General features: G+C 36.8%; 1 protein-coding gene across 7 annotated transcripts in view; it reads right to left on the bottom strand.

Annotated features, from left to right (window-relative positions):
• Positions 1–8,802, bottom strand: part of LOC112401535 (immunoglobulin-binding protein 1-like) — a 57,580-nt gene that overhangs the window by 7,065 nt on the left and 41,713 nt on the right. The gene's annotated exons all lie outside the window — the stretch shown is intronic.

Raw genomic sequence — 8,802 nt, 5'->3', positions numbered from 1 at the left:
AACATATGTATATGTATAACTGATTCACTTTGTTATAAAGCAGAAACTAACACACCACTGTAAAGCAATTATACTCCAATAAAGATGTTAAAAAAATGGCTATATTCTCTGTGCAGTACAATGTATCTTTGTAGCTTATTCATTTTATACATAGTAGCTAGTACCTCTTAATCTCCTATCATCTTGCCCTTCCCTCCCTTTTTTCTCCTCACTGGTATCCACTAGTTTGTCCTCTATATCTGTGAGTCTGGTTCTGTTCTGTTATATTTTTATTAGATTATTTTTTACATTCCACATATCAATGATATCATACAGTATTTTTCTTTCTCTGACTTATTTCACTAAGCATTAATACCCTCTAGGGGCCATCCATGTTGCTGAAAATGGCAGAGTTTCACTCTTTTTAGGGTTAATACTCCACTGTGTGTGTGTGTGTGTGTGTGTGTGTGTGTGTGTGTGTATATATATATATATACATACACACCACATCTTCCATACCTATTCATCTACTGATGGACACCTTTGGTTGCTTCCATATACTGGCTAATGTAAAAAATGCTGCTATGAACATTGGGGTACAGTATCTTTTTTAGTTAATGTTTCCATTATCTTTGGATAAAAACCCAGGGGTAGAATTGCTGGAACATATGGTAGTTCTATTTTAGTTTTTTGACAAACTGCCACACTGCCTTCCATAGTAGCTACACCAATTTATATTCCCACCAACAGCACAGTAGTTCCCATTTCTATACATCCTTGCCAACATTTGTTATTTGTAGACTTCTTGATGATAGCCATTCTGACATGTGTGAGGTGATATCTCATTATGGTTTTGATTTGCATTTCTCTGATCATTAGCAATGTTCATGAGTAGCATATTTTCATGTTCCTGTTGGCCATCTGTACATCTTCTTTGGAAAGATGTCTACTCAGGTCGTCTGCCCATTTTTAAGTTTTTTTATATTGAGTTATATGAGCTATCTATATACTTTGGATATTAACCCCTTATTGGGTGTATAATTTGCAAAACATTTTCTCCCATTCTGTAGGTTGTCTTTTCATTTTGTTGTTGGTTTCCTTTGCTGTGCAAAAGTTTTAAGTTTAATTTGGTCCCATTTGTTTATTTTTGCTTTTGTTTCCTCTGTCTCAGGAGACAGATCCATAAAAATATTGCTAAGATTTATGTCAGAGTGTTCTGCCTTAGGCTTCATCTCTATTTTTTTTAATTTTAATTTTTTGGCCATACCACATGGCATGTGGGCTCTTAATTCCCTAACCAGGGATCGAACCTGCGCTCCCTGCAATGGAAGCATGGAGTCTTAACCCCTGGACCACCAGGGAAGTCCCAGCCTTCCTTTCTCTTTTCTTTTTTAATTTACTTGGCTGCATTGGATTTTAGTTGTGGCATGCAGACTCTCTGTTGCGGCACATGGGCTCTCTAGTTGTGGCTCATGGGTTCTAGAGTGCATGGGCTTAGTTGCCCCATAGCATATGGGATCTTAGTTCCCTGACCAGGGATTGAACTCTCATCCCCTGCATTGGAAGGCAGATTCTTAACCACTGACCACTAGGGAAGTCCCTCAGCCTTCATTTCTCAAGTGATTCTTTCTACTTACTTCCCCCAAGTTGTCACTACATTTCAGAGTTTTTCTAATCCTGCTTTTTATATTCCCTGTGCTGTACAATGTATCTTTGTAGCTTATTCATTTTATACATAGTAGCTGGTACCTCTTAATCCCCTACCATCTTGCCCTTCCCTCCCTTTTCTCTCCTCACTGGTATCAACTAGGTTGTCCTCTATATCTGTGAGTCTGGTTCTGTTTTGTTATATTTTTTATTAGATTATTTTTTAGATTCCACATATAAGTGATATCATACAGTATCTGTCTTTCTCTGACTTATTTCACTAAGCATTAATACCCTCTAGGGGCCATCCATGTTGCTGAAAATGGCAGAGTTTCACTCTTTTTAGGGTTAATACTCCACTGTGTGTGTGTGTGTGTGTGTGTGTGTGTGTGTGTGTATATATATATATATACATACACACCACATCTTCCATACCTATTCATCTACTGATGGACACCTTTGGTTGCTTCCATATACTGGCTAATGTAAAAAATGCTGCTATGAACATTGGGGTACAGTATCTTTTTTAGTTAATGTTTCCATTATCTTTGGATAAAAACCCAGGGGTAGAATTGCTGGAACATGACTTATTTATTTTATAACTGATAATTTGTATCTCTTAATCCCCTTCACCTATTTCACCCAACCTCCCATTCTCTCAACCACCAATTTGTTCTCTGTATCTATGAGTCTGTTTCTGGGTTTCTTAGGACTCATTTGTTTTAATCTTTCTCTGTCTGACTTATTCACTTAGCATAATACCCTCCAGGTCCATCCATGCTGTCACAGATTGCAAGATTTCATTCTTTTTAATGGCTTAGTGGTGTTGGGAAAACTGGATAGCTACAAGTAAAAGAATGCAACTAGACCATTTTCTCACATCATTTACAAAAATAAACTCAAAATAATTAAAGACTTAAATGTAAGACCTGAAACCATAAAACTTCTAGAAGAAAACACAGGCAGTATGCTCTTTGAAATTGGTCTTAGCAATATTTTTTTTCATCTGTCTCCTCAGACAACAACAAAACCAAAAATAAACAAATGGAATCATATGAAGCTAAAAAACTTTTGCACAGCAAAGGGAACCATCAGCAAAACAAAAAGGCAACTTAACTGAATGGGAGAAGATATTTGCAAATAACATGTCTGTTAAGGGGTTAATATCCAAAATATATAAAGAACTCATACAACTCAGTACAAACAATCTGAATTAGAAATGGGCAGAAGACTTGAATAGACATTTTTCCAAAGAAGACATAGAGATGGCCAACAGGCACATGAAAAGGTACTCAATATCACTAATCATAAGGGAAATGTAAATCAAAACCACCTCAAATGCAACGAGATACCACCTCACACTTGTCAGAATGCCACGCTTTTTAGTGAATACCTGTTTGCTGTTTTGGAATTCTCCCATTTGTCAGGTCTTTCACATGGTCTGTCAACTCCTTGTGCTTTCTCCTACACAGATGTCCATTCCTTGTTGATCTTGTGGCTATGAATGATTTGCCCTTAACTGTTTTTATTTTGAGTTTCATGGGGATACACTGTCACTTAGTTTTGCTGTAAATATTATCCATGAATTTTTTCTTTTGTCTTTTTACTGAAATATAACATACATGCAGAAAAATACACACAGTACAGCTCAATCAATTTTCACATCTGAACACATCCATGTAATCGGTACCCAGATTAAGATACAAAACATTACTAACTCTTCAGAAGTCCTCCTCAGATCCTGTTCCATTCATGATCTCCCACTAAGGGTGAGCACCATACTGGCTTTTAACCAGCATATACAAGTTTCAGCCATGTCTGAACTTTATGCTCTTTTGTGCCTGACTTTTTTTACTCAAATTATGTTTGTAAAATTTAGCTATATTTGTTACTTATAAGTAAAGAACTATATTCTATTTACCCTTATTGCTAAATAGTATTTCACTGTGTGAATATGCCAAAATGTATTTATCCATTCTACTATGTATGGGCATTTAAGTAGTGTTCAGTTTGGGGAATTACAAATAATGCTGCTATGAGCATTCTTGTACAAGGCCTTTGAGGAAATATGGTCTCTTTCCCCTTAGGTACATACCTGGGAGTGAAACTGCCAGGTCCTGAGGGTATACATATGTTTGACTCTTGTGCAATACTACGACCACCAACCCCACCCCCCGCCAAGGTTCTCGATCTTTATTGTTTCCTTTCTTTCATATACTTTAAGCTTATTTTGTTCTTGTTTTCTCCAACGTCTTGTTAGTACCTTAGTAACTGATTTTACCTTTCGTTTTTCTAATATAACTACTGAAAGTTATACATTTCCCTCTCAGCACTGCTTTAGTTGTATCCCACAAGTTTTAATGTATTTCATTATTATTTAGTTAAATACTTCTTAATTTTCTTTGTGATTTCTTCTTTGACTGATGGGTTATTTATAAGTATGTTGTTTAATTTTAAAATATTTAGTGACTTCCTATATGTCATTGATTGCTAACTGAATTAGATTGTGGTCAGAGAGCATAGTGCAATTTCAATCTTTCAAAGTTTATGGAGAGACTTCCCTGGTGGTCCAGTGGTTAAGAATCTGCCTTCCAATGCAGACGACAAGAGTTCGATCCCTGGTTGGGGAAATAAGAACCCACCTGCCATGGGGCAACTAAGCCTGTGTGCCACAACTCCTGAGCCTGTACGCTCTAGTGCCCATGCGCCACAACTAGAGAGAAGCCCACACACTGCAATGAAGGGCCCACAGGCCGCAACGAAAGATCTCATGTGCCACGATGAAGATCCCATGTGCCACAACTAAGACCCAATGCAGCCAAATTAATTAATTTTAAAAATAAATTACTTAAAAAAAGAAAGTTTATGGACACTTATTTGGTGGCCCGGAATATGGTCTAAGTTAGTGAACGTACAATGTGCATTTGAAAAAAGGTGTATTTTGCAGCTATTGGATATATTTTTCTATAAATGTCAAACAGGTTAAGGTGGCTGTGAATTTTCTCCAGATCTTTTATGTCCTTACTGATTTTCTGTCCAGAAATTCTTTCAGTTACTGAAAGAGAAGTATGAAAATCTCTAACTATGGCTGTAGATTTGTCTATTTCTCCATTTAATTCTGTCAATTTTTTCTTCATGTGATCTGAAGGTTGTTATTAGTCACAAACATGTTTATGATTGGTATGTCTTCCAGATAAATTGCCCTTTTTATCAGCACTAAAAGTCCTTTTGAAAGTCCAGTAACACCTTTTGTCTTGAAGTCTACTTTATCTGACATTATATAGCTACTGCAGCTTTCTTATGTTTACTATTAGCATGGTATACTTAGAAAATCTTTCTACGTTCCACCAATCTGTACCTTTATATTTAAATGCATCTCTTGACAGGAGATCAAGAGGGTGGTGTAAGAAGCGGTGGAGTTCACCTCTCCCCAAGAACACATCAAAAATATATCAATGTGTGGAACAATTCTCACTGAAAACTAACTGGAAATTGGCAGAAAGACTCCTGTACAACCAAGGTTGTAAGAAAGATACACAGAAGTCCATAGAGAAGCCTGGGCTCCACTCATGAGTACTGCATGGGTAGATTGCCCCCAGGTAGGGTAGAGAAACCAGTAGCCTGCTGCCCTAGGCTACTGGTTTCATGCAACAGCCATGCTGTGCTCTCCAGCCAGAGCTTAAAGAATGTTCTAGCCCTGCTCACTTCATGCCACATGCATGGCACTGGATCTAGGGTGGCCAGGACCTGGGAAAACACTTGACCTTGAGATGGAGAGGTGATCTGGCCCTGGGGTGGAGCCCAGGTGCAGCAGCAGTGGTGACCATTGCTGGAATTTACTCAAGAGGGACCCCAGAAGCAGCCCAGACTTCTTATGGCAGCAGAGCTGCTGGGTCTCCCACAGCTGCTTTGCTGCATGTGTACCCCAGCCCAAGCTGAATGTTCTGGCCCTGCTCACTCCATGACAGTGTGGCACTACAAAAAAAGGAAACTACAGGCCAGTATATTTGATGAATATAAATGCAAAAATCTTCAACAAAATATTAGCAAACCAAATCTAAAAATATATAAAAAGGATCATACACCACGATCCAGCTGAATTGATTCTAGGGTCACAAGGGTGATTCAATATATGCAAATTAATCAGTGTGATACACCACATTATCAAAAGGAAGGATAAAAATCACATGATCATCTCAATAGATGCAGAAAAACCAATGTGACAAAATTCAACATCCATAATAAAAACTCTGAAAGTGGGTATTGAGGAAACATATCTCAACATAATAAAGGCCAATTAGGACAAACCCACAGCCAATGTCATACTTAATGGTGAAAAGCTGAAAGTCTTCCTGCTAAATTCTGGAACAAGACAACGATGCCCATTCTCGCCACTTCTATTCAACACAGTATTAGAAGTCCTAGTCACAGCAATCAGATAAGAAAGAAATAAAAGGCATCCAAATCGGAAGGGAAGAGGTAAAACTGTCATTATTTGCAGATGACTTGGTACTATATCCAGAAAACCCTAAAGTCTCCATCCAAAAACTATTAGAATAAATGAACTCAGCAAGGCTGCAGGATACAAGATCAATATACAGAAATCTGTTGCATTTCTATACACTAACAATAAAATATCAGAAAGAGAAAGTAAAAAAATATCCTGCTTAAAATTGCATCAAAAAGAATACAATACCTAGGAATAAACTTAACTAAGGTGAAAGACCTATACTCTAAAACTATAAAACATTTATGAAGGAAACTAAAGATGATACAAAGAAATGGAAAGATATCCTGTGCTCTTGGATTAGAAGAATTAATGTTATTAAAATGGCCATGCTGTCCAAAGCAATCTACAGATTTAATGCAATACCTCAAAATATGCGTGATATTTTTTCACAGGCCTAGAACAAATAACCCTAAAATTCATATGGAACCACAAAAGATCCTGAATTGCCAAAGCAATCTTGAGGAAAAAGAGCAAAGCCAGAGGTATAATGCTCCCAGACTTCAGACTATACTACAAAGCTACAGCAATCAAAACAGCATGGTACTGGCTCGAAAACAGACACACAGACTAATGGAACAGAATAGAGAGCCCAGAAATAGGCTATGGTCAACTAATCTATGAAAAAAGAGGCAGGAATATATAATGAAGAAAAGACAGTCTCTTTGATAAATGGTGCTGGGAAAATTGGACAGCTACATGTAAAATAATGAGATTAGAACATTCCCTCACACCATATACAAAAATGAACTCAAAATGGATTAGGAGACCTAAATATAAGACCTAAAACCATAAAACTCCTAGAAGAGAATATAGGCAGAACACTCTGACATAATTGTAGCAATATTTTTTTTGGCTCTCTCTCCTAAGGCAAAAGAAGTAAAAGCAAAACTAAACAAATGGGACATAATTAAACTTATACAATGGGAGCAAATATTTACAACTGATGTGACCCATAAGGGATTACTACCCCAAATATTATGAACAGCTCATACAATTCATCATCAAAAAAACAAACAACCCAATAAATGGGCAGAAGACCTGAAGAGACAGTTTTCCAAAGACATACAGATGGCTAACAGGCACATGAAAAGATGCGCAACATCACTAATTATTAGAAAAAATGCAAATCAAAACCATAATTAAGTATTACCTCACACCTGTCAGAATGGCTATCATCAAAATGTCTACAAATAACAAATGCTGGAGAGGATGTGAAGAAAAGGGAACCCTCATACACTGCTGGTAAAAATGTAAATTGGTGCAGCCACTATGGAAAACAGTATGGAGGTTCCTCAAAAACCTACAAATAGAACTACCATATCATCCAGCAATTCCATTCCTAGGTATATATCTAGAAAAAATGAAAACACTAATTTGAAAAGACACATGCACCCTGATGTTTATAGCAGCACTATTTACAATAGCCAAGAGATGGAAGCAACCCAAGTGCCCATCAACAGATGAATGGATAAAGACAATGTGGTATACATATATATGTACACATACATATACACAGAGAATGGACTATTACCCAGCCATAAAAAAGAATGAAATTCTGCAATTTGCAGCAACATGGATGGACCTAGAGGGTATTATGCTTAGTGAAATAAGTCAGACAGAGAAAGACAAATACTGTATGATATTATGTATATGTGGAATCTAAAAAGTAATACAAATGAACGGATATGAAAAACAGAAGCAGACTCACAGATATAGAAAACAAACTTGCGGTTACCTAAGGGGGCAAACGAAAGTGGGGAGGGACAAATTAAGGGTATGGGATTACCAGATACAAACTACTATGTATAATATAGATAATCAACAAGGATATATTGTATAGCACAGGGAATGATACTCATTATCTTGTAATAACTTATAATGGAGCATAATTTACAAAAATACTGAATCATTTTGCTGTACACCTGAAACTAATATTGTAAATCAACTATACTTTGATTAAAAAACAAATAAAATGCACCTCTTATAGACAGCATGTGGTTGAGTCTGGTAATCAATCTCTGATTTCTAATTTGAAGGTTTACTCCATTTATATTTAACATAATTACTGACATGGCTGAATTGGGATTTACCATTCTGCTATTGGTTTTCTGTTTATCTCATCTGTTTTGTGTTTCTCCATTCTTTCTTGCCTTTCTCCCTTTTAATTTCTCCATTGACTTTATAGCTTTCTCTCTTTACATTATTTTTTTAAAAAGGCCTTAGTTTTAGAGCAATTTTAGATATACAGTAAAACTGAATGAAAAGTACATAGCATTCCTATGTACCCCTGCCCCACACTGACACAGCCTCCCCCCACAACATTGAGCCACAGTGGTACATTTGTTATAATCAATGAACCTAAATTGATGCATCATCATCATGCAAAGTCCACAGTTTACATTAGGGTTCACTCTAGGTGTTGTACATTCTATGGATTTGGGCAAATGTATAACGACATATATTCACCATTACAGCATCATACTGAATAGTCTACCTGCCCCCAAAATCCTCTGGGTTTTGCCTATTCATCCTTCCTTTTCCTCTAATCCCTGGCAACCACTGACCCTTTTACTCTCTCCATAGTTTTGCCTTTTCCAGAACGTCATGTAGCTGAAATCATACAGTAGGTAGCCTTCTCAGATTAGCTTCTTTCACTTAGTAATATG

The sequence above is a fragment of the Neophocaena asiaeorientalis genome, unplaced genomic scaffold (assembly GCF_003031525.2).
Source record: "Neophocaena asiaeorientalis asiaeorientalis breed wild unplaced genomic scaffold, Neophocaena_asiaeorientalis_V1.1 scaffold658, whole genome shotgun sequence".
In the NCBI taxonomy this organism is placed as follows: Eukaryota; Metazoa; Chordata; class Mammalia; order Artiodactyla; family Phocoenidae; genus Neophocaena; species Neophocaena asiaeorientalis.
Note: the sequence above shows the minus strand (reverse complement) of the source record. Positions and strands in the feature narration are given on the sequence as shown.